Raw genomic sequence first — 16,792 nt, 5'->3', positions numbered from 1 at the left:
GGCAATGCTCGCGGACTTTTGTGCAAAAGACAAACAACAAAACAACCAAACAAATTATAAACACAATCGTAACACACATATTCTTTTACATAATAAATAATAGAAGGAAAAACGTTCTGTAGAGTTAGTCCCTGGTGAGAAAGGCGTTTACAGTCCGAATTGCCTCTGGGAGGAAAGTCCTTCTCAACCTCTCCGTTCTCACTGCATGGCAACGGAGGCGTTTGCCTGACCGTGGCGGTCAATCATACAGTCTTTGTCATACAACGTGGAAACAGGCCCCTTGGCCCAACTAGCTCGCACCGACCAACATGTCCCAACCACACTGGTCCCCCCTGCCCGTGCTTGGCCCATATCCCTCTAAACCATCCTATCCATGTAACTGTCCACATATCTCTTAAACATAATGATGTTTCAACTACCTCAACTACCTCCTCTGGCAGCTCGTTCTATACGCCCACCGCCCTTTGTGTAAAAAAAATTAACGCTCAGGTTAAACTTTCAAAGCCCTGCCCCATGGTACGAGTTCATTCCAAGAGCTCTCCCGAGTTTGCCCTGATTCGAACTCGGAGATTTACGGTAATAGCCACTCGTCGGTACTCGGGGCTCTCGTGGACATTTTTCAACATGCTGAAAAATCTTCACAAGTCTTTCCGTGCTTACCTGCAGTTAGCGAGTCTTCCCGAGTGCCTGCCGTTAGCGTTACGAGCCGCTAAGAGACGTCCCCGAGCTCCGACGTACCCGCTACGTTCATTCTCCGTGCTTACCACGAGTTTGATTTTTTTTTTAAACTCGGGAGAGCTCTTGGAATGAACTCGTACCGTGGGACAGGGCTATTACATTCTGCTGCAGAGTCAAGTTCAAGTCAGAGTTTTACACAAGTTTCTTCAACCCACTGAGAAATCACTGGCCACCAAGCAGCCAGTGGACTAGTCCCATGTTCCATTATCTCCCCCGCATTCTACCACTTAGCTACACGCTGGGAGCCATTTACAGCGGCCTATCGACCTACCCATCCATACGTCCTTGCGATGGGGGAGGAAACTAAAAGGAAACCCATGCAGCCACAAGGAGAATGTACAAACTCCACACAGACAGCACCGGATATCAGGATCATTCACTCAGAGTTTCGAGACAACAGCCATACAACCTGTGCCCACTTAACGTCCCGTTTCAAGGCTGATAGCCCTGATGGTACAGCTCTCCCTCAGTAACGTTGCAATCCCGCTAGATTCAAACCGAAAGCAAAGCTCACAATGATGTTTGCTGCTTTTAACTCTTCCCATTCCAGGGCTGACAAAGGAAACTAGATCTGCGTCACTTCGATCAGTCTCATTCCATCCATACACAACCCAGAGAGAAAGAGTCTCTACATCTTCACGGGTCTACTCTTCAAATGAAGCCAGGGAGATATTAAATATCCACCCAGTGAGCCTTGCGTCGTTGTCTTTGATATTATCTTACTGTATTTTAACCTGCCAATTTGGACAGAACAGTGGCGTAGCAGTAGAGTTGCTGCCTTCCAGCGCCAGAGACCAGAGTTCATTCCTGACTACGGGCGCTGTCTGTACGGAGTTTGTACGTTCTCCCCGTGACCACATGGATTTTCTCCGCGTGCTCCGGTTTCCTCCCAAACTCAAAAATCGTGCAGATTTGCAGGTTAATTAGCTTCGGGTAAAAAAATTGTCTCGAATGTGTAGGATCGCTGATTGGCGCAGACGCGGTGGGCCGAAGGTCCCGTTTCCTCCCTGTATCTCTAATCTAAACTAAACATTTGACTCCCCTTTGCTCCAGCCTCCCCACTCTTCTGCCAGTCACTGCCATTAATCGCAACAAAACTTACTAAAAGTTAAAATTCAGACGTCACCCACCCTATTTCTCCACTGTAACTAATATTTTGTACTACAAGGTAAATTCTTCCTAAGTTAGAAATAAATTCATTTGGGAACGAAAGAGTTATCCACAATTGGCAGAGATACAAGCTTTTTCCTGACTTTGCTGATGGTTTCCTTTCTGTATATAATGATTAAAAATAGACCTTTGAAGTTGATTTCCCATTGCAACTTTAAATCCTAATCACCAATCTCAAACTTCTCAGAGTTACAGGGGAGTCGGAAGAAGGGTCCCCACCCAAAGAGTCATCCGTCCATTCCCTCCCCAGATGCTGCCTGATCCACAAATATTTGACTATTCACAGGTGCGACAAAGGTTCACCTGTATCTCCTCCAACCTCATCTACTGCATCCGCTGCTCTAGATATCAGCTGATTTACATCAGGGAGACTAAGCGGAGGTTGGGCGATCGTTTCGCCGAACACCTCCGCTCAGTCCGCAATAACCTACCCGAACTCCCGGTGGCTCAGCACTTCAACTCCCCCTCCCATTCCCAATCCGACCTCTCTGTCCTGGGTCTCCTCCATTGCCAGTGAGCAACACCGGAAATTGGAGGAACAGCACCTCATATTCCGCCTGGGTAGCTTGCGTCCTGATGGCATGAACGTTGAATTCTCCCAATTTTGCTAGCCCTTGCTGTCTCCTCCCCTTCCTTAACCCCCGAGCTGTCTCCTCCCATCCCCCCACCCTCGGGCTCCTCCTCCTCCCTTTTTCCTTCCTTCTCCCCCCCCCACCCCCCATCAGTCTGAAGAAGGGTTTTGGCCCCAAACGTCGCCTATTTCCTTCGCTCCATAGATGCTGCTGCACCCGCTGAGTTTCTCCAGCAATTTTGTGTACCTTTGACTATTCACTGCTAGTTTATACCAAAGATAGACACTAAATTCTGGAGTAACTCAGTGGGTCAGGCAGCATCTCTGGATAAAAAGAAAAGGTGACATTTCAGGTCGGGACCCTTCCTCAATCTGGTCTGAAGATGGGGTCTGACCCAAAAACATCACCTATTCCTTTTCACCAGAGATGCACCAGAGTTACTCCAGCATTGTGTGTCACAGCCTGAGGAAAGGTCTCGACCCGAAATATCACCTGTTCCTTTTTTCCAGTGAAAATGCCTGACCCGCTGAGTTACTCCAGGATTTTGTGTCTATCACGGTTTAAACCAGCATCTGCCGTTCCTTTCTACACATTATACCAAGTACTGCAACTTGGTGACCATAAATCAATAGGTTTGCATACAAGGTTCCTGCCACCACCCATCTCTCCTGCATGTTTGAATAAAATCTGCATAAGAACAGCATTGGGCCTGTATTCACTGGAGTCTAGAAGGGTGAGTTTCACACTGAAACTTACTGAATAGTGAAAGGCCTGGATAGAGTAGATGTGGAGAGGATGTTTCCACTAGTGGGAGAGTCTAGGACCAGAGGCCATGGCCTCAAAATAAAAGGACGTACCTTTAGGAAGGAAATGAGGAGGAATTTATTTTGTCACATGGTGGTGAATCTGTGGAATTCATTGCCACGGAAGGGTGTGGAGGCCAAGTCAATGGATATTTTGTATTGTATTCTTGTATTCAAATTTTATTGTCATTGCCTCACTTTGAGACAACGAAATAAATTTCCCGTACAGCAGTATCGTTAAAAAAAATCACAAGAAAAATAATAAAAATAAATAATAAATAAATAATAAAACATATTAAAAATAAAATTGAAATTGAATTAAAAATTTAACAAAAGCACAAACACAGAAAGTCCACAACACAACATAACATAAATGGCACCCAGGTGAGGAAGGCACCATAGTCCAGCCAGCCTCCCCTCCGTGTCCATCCGTGGTCGGCGCCTTCCGAGCACCCGCAGTCGCCGCCCCGGGCGGCCCGATGTTCAGGCCCTCACGCCGGGCTGGTGGAACGCTGACGCCGAACCCCGACGGTGAGCATCTTCCTCCTCAGCGGCCCGGACCTCCTGATCAGCCGCCTCCCGCTGCCGGAGTCTGCAGCTCCTGAGTCCACAGGCCGAGCTGGGCAGAGTCGCAGGACCCCGCGTTGTTAGTCAGCGCCGCCCGCGTTGGGAGCTCCGCAAACCGCAGCTCCATGATGTTGGTGCAGCAGGTCCAGCACTCCGGGCTCCAGACGGCGACCCCCGGTAAGGCATCGCCAGCCCCGCGATGTTCCAGCGCTGTCCCGCCGCTGCTGGAGCTCCAGTCGATCCCGGCAGGAAAGGCCGCGCCAATCCAGGTAGGTAGGCCGCTGTGGGGGGAGGGGGGGGGGGGCGAGGACGCGACTCGAATAATAGTCGCGTCCTCACCAGGAAGCGGCTGAAGGACGGTATCCCCTGCACAGTGCCCTCTTCCCCCACATAAAAACACCAAAAAACACAAAAAAATACACTTTTAACATAACTAAATAAACAAAAAAACAAAAAGATACCGGGCTGTAGGTGGAGGCTGCTGGCACCACAAGTATTTTAAAGCAGAGATTGATAGATTCTTGATTAGTATGGCAGTCAGGGGTTACGGGGAGAAGGCAGGAAAATGGGGTGGAGAGGGAAAGATAGATCAGCCGTGATTGAATGACGGAGTAGAGTTGATGGGCCGAATGGCCTAATTCTGCTCCTATCACTTATGAATTTGTGAACAAAATGTTTCATAAACCTTTCTTGATCATCCATCTCTCCACAACCCATCTGGGATTCTCCAAGAAAGGTTTTGATGTCTTCAGGCATCTAGTCAAACCCAATGTTATTCACTGCAAAAAGCCAGGCTCAGGGTTTGATACCGATTGTGGTTTCAGTTGCACCATAGCTATTCCTCTTACACTTTCACTTCCTGGTTGCGGATTTACAGTGACTCGGTTCTCACTAACCAAAACTCCAGAATATTGAAGAAACTGCACATAGCAAGCAAACTTATATACAGTCTGATCTGGGTGGAAATTGAGCCATGCAGACCCTCGAGCAAAGGGATAGGAAAAATAAAATAAAAAATCAGACACTGAAGCAGACAGGAAGGTAGTGAAGGACGTACAGGAAGGATCAGTGAAGTAGAGGGATGAGGGGGGACCTCATTCGAACGTACCCAATAGTGAAAGGTCTGGATAGAGTGGATGTGGAGAGGATGTCACCAATAGTGGGAGAGCCCAGGACCAGAGACTTAGTTATAGAACGTTCCTTTAGAAAGGAGATGAGGAGTAATTTCTTTAGTCAGAGGGTGGCGAATCTGTGGAATGCATTGGCTGTAGAGGCCAAGTCAATGGATATTTTTAAAAGGTGGAGTTTGACAGATTCTTCAATAGTATGGGTGTCAGGGGTAATGGGGAGAAGGCAAGAGAATGGGGTTGAGAGGGAAAGATAGACCAGCCATGATTGGCAGAGTAGACATAATGGCCTAATTCTGCTGCTAGAACTTATGAACATGAGATTGGGTGATCGATGGTCGGCGTGGACTTGGTGATGTTTCCATGTTGCATCTCTAAACTAAACTAAATGGGCAGGGCCCAAGGTCAGTAAGAGGCAAAGGGGTTGGTATAACTGGTCGCCAAACCAGAAATCTAATTGTTCATTTAAAAAAAAAAATCATTTAAATATATATATATATATATATATATCTTTTTTTTTAAATGTATTTATTTATTTTTAAACGAACACGAAAATGATTTTCCGGTATTGGTTTAGATATTTTGGCATAGAAACCACATAACACCAGACTCAGGAATAGCTTCTTCCCCACTGCTATCAGGCTTCTGAATGGTCCTTCCATAAGTGAGGGTACTGTCCAATTCATCTCTTCCGCATTGTGGACATTGGACTTTGTCATTGGGTTTGATAGTTAAGTAGCATACATGGAAAAATAAGCCAGATAATGTATTGGGACCCAAAATGTAAACTGGTTTCTCCGTCCACAGAAGACGATCGAAAAGTTCCAGCATTTGCTTTTAAACCCTGTGGGGTAACTTTTTTTTATACAAAGGGTGGTGGGTATAAAGAAAGAGGTGCCGGAGGAGGAAGTTGAGGCTGGGGCTATCACAACATTTGAAAAGCATTTAGACGGGTACATGGAGAGGATAGGTTTAGAGGGATATGGGCCAAATGCAGGTAGGTGGTGCTAGTCTAGATGGGACATGTTGGTTGGTGTGGGCAAGTTAGCCGAAGGGCCTGTCTCTACGCTGTAAGACTCTATGACTCTGTAAACAAGTCTACGTGTAGCAAAAGCAAAGATAAATATTTTAATTGTTTTGTTGTATTGAGGCCGATTGGTCGGATGTTTGTGATGATCCAGGTTTAATGGGAAGGAAATAGGAGTTTATACAGACGCCAGAATCGAACCGGAACCTGCCTGAGACAGTGGCCAGAGAAAGAAATGTGACAGTGTGATGAAGGGCTGGAGACAGATGATTTAGCTTCCTTACAGCAAGTTAGTATTTCATCCGAGACCAGATGCCACATAATTGTGGGCTTTCTTCAAGGTGATTAACCAGCTAAAGGCACCAAAACAATGACAAGCGCAAATGTTTTCTCTGAATCCTTAAAGGTGAGCAAAGAAAACCAACCATATACAATTCAAAACTTTCCAGTGAATTATAACCAGAATTTACTTGCGAGATACAGCAAGTTAACAGGCCCACCAAGTCCATGCCGACCAGTCCATCAATCACCCATTACACTAGCTCAATCCTACACACACACACACACACACACACGCACGCACGCACACACACACGCACACACATGATGGACAATTTTACAATTTTACAAGGGCCCAAGTTGGAGAAGCTCTGACCTTGCAATAACTGGTGCAATAAGAAATCTCATTGAAAAGAAAAAACAAACACAAAATTATTCTCAGTTATTACTCGCTATCTGGGGTTAGGTTCGTTTTTTTCATTAATAACATTTTCAATAATTAGTTTTATTGATCATAAAATAAGAAAATTATTTAAAATGTTAATGATCTACAGGCCTTATGGTTTAGTTTAGAGATACAGCACGGAAACAGGCCCTTCGGCCCACAGAGCCCGTGCCGAATAGCGAAGCCCGTGCACTAACACTACCCCACACACACTAGGTACAACTTACAATTTTTACCAAAGCCAATTAGCCTACAAACCTATACATATTTGGAGTGTGGGAAACCCGAGCTCCCGGAGAAAACCCACGCGGTCACGGGGAGAACGTACAAACTCCATACAGACAGCACCCTGGTCAGGATCGAAACCAGGTCTCTGACGCTGTAAGGCAGCAACTCTACCACTGTGCCGCTGCGCCACCCCCCCCCCCCCCCCCCCTCCCCATCCCCGCACTCGCAACAAGGACAGTCCCCCTGGTCCTCACCTTTCACCCCACCAGCCGGCAAATACAACACATAATCCTCCGCCATTTCCGCCACCTCCAACGTGACCCCACCACTCGCCACATCTTCCCATCTCCCCCCATGTCTGCCTTCCGCAAAGACCGCTCCCTCCGCAACTCCCTTGTCAATTCTTCCCTTCCCTCCCGTACCACCCCCTCCCCGGGCACTTTCCGTTGCAACCGCAAGAAATGCAACACCTGTCCCTTCACCTCCCCCCTCGACTCCATTCAAGGTCCCAAGTAGTCGTTCCAGGTGCGACAAAGGTTCACCTGTATCTCCTCCAACCTCATCTACTGCATCCGCTGCTCTAGATGTCAGCTGATTTACATCGGGGAGACTAAGCGGCGGTTGGGCGATCGTTTCGCCGAACACCTCCGCTCTGTCCGCAATAACCAACCTGACCTCCCGGTGGCTCAGCATTTGAACTCCCCCTCCCATTCCCAATCCGACCTCTCTGTCCTGGGTCTCCTCCATTGCCAGAGTGAGCAACACCGGAAATTGGAGGAACAGCACCTCATATTCCGCCTGGGCAGCTTGCATCCTGATGGCATGAATGTTGAATTCTCCCAATTTTGCTAGCCCTTGCTGTCTCCTCCCCTTCCTTAACCCTCGAGCTGTCTCCTCCCATCCCCCCGCCCTCGGGCTCCTCTTCCTCCCGTTTTTCCTTCCTTCTCCCCTCCCACCCCCCATCAGTCTGAAGAAGGGTTTCGGCCCGAAACGTCCCCTATTTTCTTCGCTCCATAGATGCTGCTGCACCCGCTGAGTTTCTCCAGCATTTTTGTGTACCTCCGATCTTCCAGCATCTGCAGTTCCTTCTTGAACATATAATTTAGCAATTCATCTCTTTAAGGTCGAGATGTGAGGTTTGTCATTATACTTAAAAAGGAAAATATTGTAGCGCTGAGGACTCACAGCAGGGTGCAAGACTAATTGGATACTTGGTTCAAAGACTTAGGCACAGCCGTGATGGCCAGATTATTTCTTCCCACTGATCAATTCCTGGTTTCTGTTTGAAAATCTGAGTGGCAGAAATCATTGCCATCTCCATGAATAGATTACACGCAGGTCATTAAAAATCTGCCAACTACAGCCGTCCGTAGAGTCGAAGGATCAGAAATCTCTGCCATTGTGCTTTTGTGCCTCCCTTTCCAAATCACAGCCGAATCACTGGTAAAATACAAGGCTTCACAATGTTCCTCGCCGAAGACTCTAAAAGAATCAGTTTTCTTAAGAAGATAGACACAAAATGCTGGAGTAACTCAGCGGGACAGGCAGCATCTCTGGAGAGAAGGAACGGGTGACTTTGAGTCGAGACCCTTCTTCAGACTAGTTGGGGGAAGGGGAGACGAGAGATATAGACAGCGATGTAGAGAGATATAGAAGAAAAGAATGAAAGATATGCAAAAAGTAAAGATGATAAAGGAAATTGGCAACACTGTCTATATCCCTCGTTTCCCTTTCTGTAGAAGGGTTTCGCCCTGGAACGTCACCCATTCCTTCTCTCCAGAGATGCTGCCTGCCCCGCTGAGTTACCCCAGCATTTTGTGTCTATGGTTTTAACCAGCATCTGCAGTTCCTTCCCACAGAGTTCTTAAGAAGTTCTTGGGTGTCAGGCTCGGAGTTCAAGAGCGAAACGCAAAATGCTGGAGGAACTCAGCGGGCCAGGCAACATCGGGGGAGGGAATGGACAGACAGCATGGTCTATCCATTTCCCTCCATAGATGCTGTCTGACCCGCTGAGTTCCTCCAGCACTTTGTGTGGTTTGCTCAAGTTTCCAGCAACTGCAGTTCCTTGTGTATACATTTGAGTTTATCGAAGGAATGTGTGGCAAATATTTGTAATGATAGATCAGTCTGTAAACCACCTTCACTGCTCTAGACATAAGGAACTGCACATGCTTGCTGACAAAAAAAAGACACAAAGTGCTGGAATAACTCAGCGGGTCAGACAACATCCCTGGAGAATATGGATAGAAATTATTCAGTCTGAAGAACAGTCCTTACCCAAAATGCTGCCCCAGCCTACATGATCTCCCGGTTGCCAAACACTTTAACTCCCCTTCCCATTCCCACACTGACCTTTCTGTCCTGGGCCTCCTCGACTGACAGAGCGAGGCCAAACGTAAATTGGAGGAGCAGCACCTCATATTTCCCTTAGGCAGCTTACAACCCCAGCAATAAGAACAACGACTACTCTAACATCAAGTAACCCTTACATCCCCTCTCTCTCCATCCCTCCCCCACCCTAGTCTTTATACTAGTTTTTTTACTGTTGCCCTGTTGAGTTTATCTGTCTGTACAACTCCTTATCATCTTCCCCACAGCCAACAATGGCCTCGTGTGCCTTCATTTTCGTTACTTTTTGCATCTTCCATTCATTCTGCCCCACGCGGCTTGGAATGGCCGCGGGACTCTGCGAGCGCACGCCGGGGGCTCTAACACCAAGACCCGGTGTAAGACCTTGCATCACCCGGCGTGGCTTTAATGGCCGCGGGACAATCGCCATCGCCAGCCGGGGGCTTTGACTTTGACTCTGACATGGGGGGGGGGAGAGTGCAGTGGAGAGATAAGTTTATTTGGCCTTCCATCACAGCGATGTGATGGATGTTTATGTAAATTATGTTGTGTCTTTGGTCTATGTGTTTTGTAATGTATGGCTGCAGAAACGGCATTTCGTTTGGACCTCAAGGGGTCCAAATGACAATTAAATGTATCTTGTATCTTGTATCTTCTCCTAAGTAATGTCTATATCTCTCGTTCCCTTCCCCCCCCCCAGAGTCTGAAGAAGGGTGGCACGGTGGCATTACTGCCTTACAGCGAATGCAGCGCCAGAGTCCCGGGTTTGATCCTGACTACGGGTGCTGTCTGTACGGAGTTTGTACGTCCATCCAATGTGACATGCGTGGGTTTTCTCCGAGATCTTCGGTGTCCTCCCACACTCCAAAGACGCACAGGTCTGTAGGTTAATTGGCTTGGTAAATGTAAAAATTGTCCCTAGTGAGTAATAGGATGGTGTTAATGTGCGGGGATCGCTGGTCGGCGCGGACCAGGTGGGCCGAAAGGGCCTGTCTCCGCGCTGTATCTCTAAACTAAACTAAAGGGTCTCAACCCAAAACATCACCTATTCCTTTAATCCAAAGATGCTGCCTGCCTGAGTTACTCCAGCCTTTTGCGTCTGTCTTCGGTTTAAGACAGCATCTGCAGTTCCTCCCTACCCCATGTTGCCTATGCATGTTCTCCAGAGATGCTGCCTGACCCGATGAGTTACCCCAGCACTTGGTGCCTTTCATCATTGGTGTGGGAGTTGTCTAGTGTACAAACATGTATAAAACAACTGCCTGAAAACTCCACCACTCACACTGTGACGCAAGTCTTCATAAACTTAATGTAAACAGATTTTAAGTAGTAAATCTGGGACACCACAATGACAGCATTGACTGATAATCAGCCCGAGTGGATTAGATGATTTGTTTAAAAGCCCTGTGCATTTCAAACTGTAGCAATGGAAATCTGTCCACTATGACCACCATAAAGAGGGTTGTGTGGCAGCATTAACTGACAATATTGGGATTAGGGCATCTATCCAGGAACAAACACTGTACAACAAATATAGGGCTTACTGCATGGTGCTGGGAACTGAAGAGAAATACATAACAGATAAAGTGAGCAGAGCCACAGCTGAAGTGTTACATTCACACATTGAAGCCATTTAACCTACTTTGCACACTGATAATCCAACAGTAGACACAAAATGCTGGAGCAACTCAGCGGGACAGGCAGCATCTCTGGAGAGAAGGAATGGGTGACGTTTCGGGTCGAGACCCTTATTCTGCGTTTTGTGCCTATCTTCGGTGTCAACCACCATCTGCAGTTCCTTTCTGTTGCATTTCGTTGTCTCTGTACTGTACACTGACAATGACAATTAAATTGAATCTGAATCTGAATCTGAATCTTTCCACCATAATCCAACAGGTTTGGTTTTAATGTTCATTTTCTATTCTGCTCAATTATATTATTCAATATCAAAATAAGCATCAGGTGAAGTTTAAAACTACCCAATCTAAAGGGATTATCGCCCAGCATGTTAACCTATAACTAACGTACAATATATTTGTCTGAAGAAGGGTTTCGGCACGAAAAGGTTGTCTATTTCCTTCGCTCCATAGATGCTGCTGCACCCACTGAGTTTCTCCAGCACTTTTGTCTACGTACAATATCTCTTTTGGATTTCATGATGTGGTCTCAGGTGACGTAAGGGACTACCACAACATTTAAGAAACATTTAGACAGGTACATGGATAGCATTTGGAATCTTTCGCAGCCCCCAACATGCCAAGTAGTTACAGCCAGTAAAAGGTTTGTGTTTTTAAGTGCAGTTCATTCTTTGCAGGCAAATTGGCAGCCCATTAAAAAGACCAGGACATAATTGAGATAAATGACCAGATCATCTGCTGTCATGGTACTTGGTACAGGGAATATCAGCGGAATTATTTTTTAACAGAGGGGAGACAGAACACTCACTTTTGTCCTTCAAACCAAAGGTATCAGTATCAGTATCAAAAGGGTTGTGAGCGGCAGGTTTTTGTTTCATACACAGAGGCCGATGGGTGCCTGGAACATACTGGCTGTGGTGGTGGTGGAGGCAGATACGATAGTAGTGTGTAAGACACAATTAGCACATGGATATGCATGGAATGGAGGGACATGGTTCACATACAGGAAGACGAGGTTAGTTGTCTTGGCATTATGTTCGTCATGGACACTGTGGGCCGAAGGGCCAGTTCCTGTGCTATATTATTTCTACGTTCAAAAAGGTGGCACCTTTGGCATTGCAGCTATTCATCACTGGTCAGGTACCTGAAGAAATGCCAAATAAATCAGTGTCTATCATGTTTTTAATATTAGTTTAGTTTAGAGATACAGCGTGGAAACAGGACCTTCGGCCCACCGAGTCCGCGCCGACCAGCGATCCCATCTACACTATCCTACACACACTAGGGACAATTTACAATACCAAGCCAATTGACCTCCAAACCTGCATGTCATTGGAGTGTGGGGGTAAACCGGACATCCCGGGGAAAACATACGCAGGTCTCAGGTAGTAACGGACTGGGTCTAAAAATATTAGTTGCCAGGGGACAAATGGGGCCCACTTCATCAGGGGCCCACTTGCCATCGGGCAAGCTGACAGCCTGGCCAGTCCGCCACTGGTCTCAGGTATTGATTGGTAAATGTTCTCACTCCTAATTGACCATTGAGCACGAGCACTTAAGGTGCTTAAATGTATTGCACAATCCAACCTCCCATCCATTGACTCCATCTACACCTCACTCTGCCTCGGCAAGGCCAGCAGCATAATCAAGGAAGAGTCACACCCCGGCCTTTCCCTCTTCTCCCCTCTCCCATGGGCAAGAGGTATAAAAGTGTGAAAACGCACACCTTGCAGATTCAGGGACAGTTTCTTCCCAGCTGTTATCAGGCAACTGAACCATCCCACCAACAACTAGAGAGCGGTCCTGAACTACTATCTACCTCATTAGAGACCCTCTGACTATCTTCGATCAGATTTTATCTTGCACTGAACGTTAGTCACCTTATTCCGTTTATCATGTGCCCTGTGGATGGCTCGATTGTGTTTCCGCTGACTGGATAGCACGCAACAAAAGCTTTTCACTGTACCTCAGTACACGTGACAATAAACTAAACTCAAACTCTGACTGGAAATCCCCCACGTGATGAAAACGAGTAGCACCAGAGACAGCCATGCACTCATGATGGGGTGCTGTCTGTGTAGATTTGACACGTTCTCTGAAGAAGGGTCTCGACCCGAAATGTCACCCATACCTCCTCTCCAGAGATGCTGCCTGTCCCGCTGAGTTACTCCAGCATTTTGTGTCTCTCTTCAGATAATACTCTAGATAGACACAAAATGCTGGAGTAACTCAGCGGGACAGACAGCATCTCTGGAGAGAAGGAATGGGTGATGTTTTGGGTGGAGACCCTTCTATCTGAATTCAATAAAGCCAAACTCAAGCACAATAGGTAGAGCAAAGGGAAAGATACAGAGTACAGAATATTGTTCTCAGCATTGAAGCACATCGGTTCCACACACAAGGTCCAATGTCCGCAATGGGGTAGAGGCAAACTGGACAGTGGACAGAGCATTCAGAAGCCTGATGACAGAGGGGGAGAAGCTGTGCCTCTCTGTCTGGTAACATGTCTGGTCTTCTGGTAAGTGTTTATCTGTTCTTCAACATCACTGGAAAAGCAGATTATATTATAATGATTACATTGTTATTGGTAAGAACTTGCTGTTCACAATTTTACTGCTGTGCTCCCTGCATTCTAACAACTACTTTGGGATGTAAATTGCTTTGGCAATCCTGACTGGGGCATGATGAGTGCTAGACAAATGCAGATATTCTTCCGAATAGTAGATCGGAGCTGAAACCTGGAGCATTGGTTAATTTTCAGATCAGGTAGTAAATTCTAACTTATAATGGTGAAGATAGACACAACATGCTGGAGTAATTCAGCGGGACAGGCAGCATCTCTGGAGAGCAGGAATACTTCCTAAACCTTATAATGGTGTTGGATGCGAGAACTGTCTCATTGGATCTAGGAGTGCAGGTGCATAGTTCCTTGAAGGTGGAGTCGCAGGTAGATAGTGTGGTCAAAAAGGTGTGTGGCACATTGTCCTTCATCAGTCAGAGTATTGAGTATAGAAGTTGGGAGGTCATGTTGCAGTCATACAAGACATTGGCGAGGCCGCATTTAAAATATTGTGTCCAGTTCTGGGCACTGTGTTATAGGAAAGATGTTGTTAAGCTGGAAAGGGGGCAGATAAGATTTACAAGGATGTTACCAGGGCTAGAGTGTCCGAACTTTAGGGAGAGGTTGAGTAGGTTGGGACTGTATTCCTTGGAGGACAGGAGGATGAAGGGTGATCTTATAGAGGTTAATAAACTCATGAGATCTATAGATCGGGTAGATGCACAGAGTCTCTTGCCCAGGCTGGGTGAATCGAGGATCAGAGGACATAGGTTTAAGGTGAAGGGGAAAAGATTTAATAGGAATCTGAGGGGTAACTTTTTCACACAATGGGTGGTGGGTGTATGGAACAAGCTGCCAGTGGAGGTAGTTGAGGCTGGGATTATACCAACATTTGAGAAACAGTTAGACAGGTACATAGATAGGACAGGGTTGGAGGGATATGGACCAAACGCAGGCTGGGATATGTTGGCCGGTGTGGGCAAATTGGGCCAAAGGGCCTGTTTCCACACTGTATCACTCTATCTACAGGAATAAACCCCACCAGGCCCAGTTGATCTTTATGGCATGAAATGTCATGAAATACATTGTATCCCATCGCTCCTTTCAACCATTGGATACAAGATCTGGAGAGTATAATCTTCAACTATAAATGAAAATATTTCCTTCAAGATTATCTTAGTGTGGGGATCTCATTCATAATATTCAGTGGAGCATCTATGTTTACGATCCTGGGAACTTTCACAAAAGTAAAATTTATGCTAAGCTATTTATCATGGCGACCTTAAAAATGGTGTATAATTTATCTAAAGTTTCTTCATTGCTCGGAATAAATGGTTTGCATTAACAGGCAGTGTCAAAGAAACCCCGCTAAATTGCTCTTTGAAATATTAGGAATTATTAGAGGGGATTTATTGCAATATGGAGAAATCCCACAGAATAATCGATACCAAAGCAGACTTCAGAAAATATTAAAGCTGAATATTAGCATCTCATGGTTCTTGGGAAGCATACAACCCAGCGGTATGAATATTGATTTATCTAACTTCAAGTATTCCCTCTACATTCCTCCCCACCCCAGCTTCTCGTTTTCACCCAGCAAACAGCGAGCAATGGCCTGTTTCCTTTATCATCGTTACTTTTTTTTGCATATCGTTCATTCATTGTTTTACATCAGCGTCTATATCTCTCGTCTCCTTTTCCCCTGACTCTCAGTCTCATCACCCATTCCTTCTTTCCAGAGATGCTGCCTGTCCCGCTGAGTTACTCCAGCTTTTTGTGTCTATCTTCGGTTTAAACCAGCATCTGCTCATGTTGGCCACGGTAGATTCAGCCTCATTTTCTCGGCGGATGGAAACGCCTGCGCACTTGTTCTAATCCAACCCAGCATCTCGCCTCGAACAGTAACACAAGGCAAGATCACACACACACACCAAAAAAAAAAAATCATTGCCGATTTTTATAAGACGATTGTCAAGTACACGTGTTAACATTGAAGTAAATGTCAGAATGCACAGTTTAAGCGGAGAATTAAATCGGGAGTCCAATCGAGAGAAGGGGAAAAAATATGGCTGTGTGTGTGTGTGTGTGTTTGTGCCTTATCTGAAGGGCGAAAGATGAGGAAGAGAGAGGTTGATTGTGGTTTCTGAGCCGCTGGTGGTGGGTGTGTGTGGGTGAAAGGTTGCACTCACGTGTTGGTGGTTGATCCTGGGACCCCATTTGGCTGTGGTAGTGTCTCTGTCTCTCTCTCTCTCTCTCTCTCACACACACACTCACTCACACTATCCAGGCTCGTCCTCTTTGTAAGTTACACCAAACTGAACAATGTTGCAATTTCACTCCCCGCAGAAGCACCACGTGGTGGCGCAAACCTCTACAGTACAGTATCAATCCACGGATACATGTTCTCTTTGTATCCTTTCCAATCCGCTTCCGCACCGGCTCGGGCTATTTCCCTCTCCCCTTTCATGGCTATTTACCTTTCTTTTACAATTGTACCTCGCTGCTGACGACGGTCCCGGCGGCTTCTCGGACGGGCAGGTGAGAATTTCTCGCAAGCCAATGTTCTGGCAAAAACCCTGGCTTGAACAGATCGCTGGGGCAGCGGGCTGCCATCTTCGACATACTGATACAAGTGGGAGGTTTGTTGACATCAGGGATTTCCAAGGCGGCTGCTCTCGCCAGCAATCCCTCTTTTAAAGAGGCATTTCCGTCTTTAAGAATGCATATCTTTCTTTTACAAATCACCATTTGCCACAACCAAGTATATTGTGTGGGGTTTTTTTTTGTTAAAACAAAAAGGACTACATCAGTAAACCACATCAATATCCGGATTAGATCGCTCTTCAAAACTGTTCACACACTGTACATAACAATGTACTTTGCATATTTTATGGACAGGATATTAATTCTTGTCCACTTGCCAACCGATAGTAGCTCACCAGTTTCTGGGTAAAGAAAGCGGCCCCTTTAAACAAAACAAGGGGGCGTCACAACTAATGTTAAAAAAAAAACCCTGTTCATTTAGAAAAATCATCTGTTCAGATGTTGTCGTTTTAGGGTTTTTTTAACTGCAGCGTTAACAAAAAAAAACGAGTGGGTAGATTTGGATTTTTTTTCCGAAATGTTTCACTGTTGGTTAAAATAAATATTTCTAACACGCCTCGCTGTTTGATTGATTTCACTGCACTAAGATACAGGGTTCGAAGTCTCGCTTCTCGCCCACTGCTGATCGCCGGAGTGGTTCCATTCACATTGGGGTTCAGGGAGTCTACCGGCGCCCTGTGATTTGT

General features: G+C 46.2%; 1 protein-coding gene across 5 annotated transcripts in view; it reads right to left on the bottom strand.

Annotated features, from left to right (window-relative positions):
* tbkbp1 (TBK1 binding protein 1) overlaps positions 1-16,446 on the bottom strand; it is a 110,326-nt gene extending 93,880 nt beyond the window's left edge. Inside the window, exon 1 of one of the 5 annotated variants that reach the window (XM_055656954.1) lies at positions 15,980-16,446. The gene's annotated coding sequence lies outside the window, so the exon portion shown is untranslated. Of the gene's footprint in view, positions 1-15,691; positions 15,901-15,979 lie in introns of those variants that run through there. The other 4 variants (XM_055656951.1, XM_055656953.1, XM_055656950.1 and 1 more) reach the window with 4 other exon arrangements.
* Positions 16,447-16,792: the final 346 nt, after the last annotated feature.

Source organism: Leucoraja erinacea, chromosome 27, assembly GCF_028641065.1.
Source record: "Leucoraja erinacea ecotype New England chromosome 27, Leri_hhj_1, whole genome shotgun sequence".
NCBI classification, from domain to species: Eukaryota; Metazoa; Chordata; class Chondrichthyes; order Rajiformes; family Rajidae; genus Leucoraja; species Leucoraja erinaceus.
This window is presented reverse-complemented; position numbering and strand designations above follow the sequence as displayed.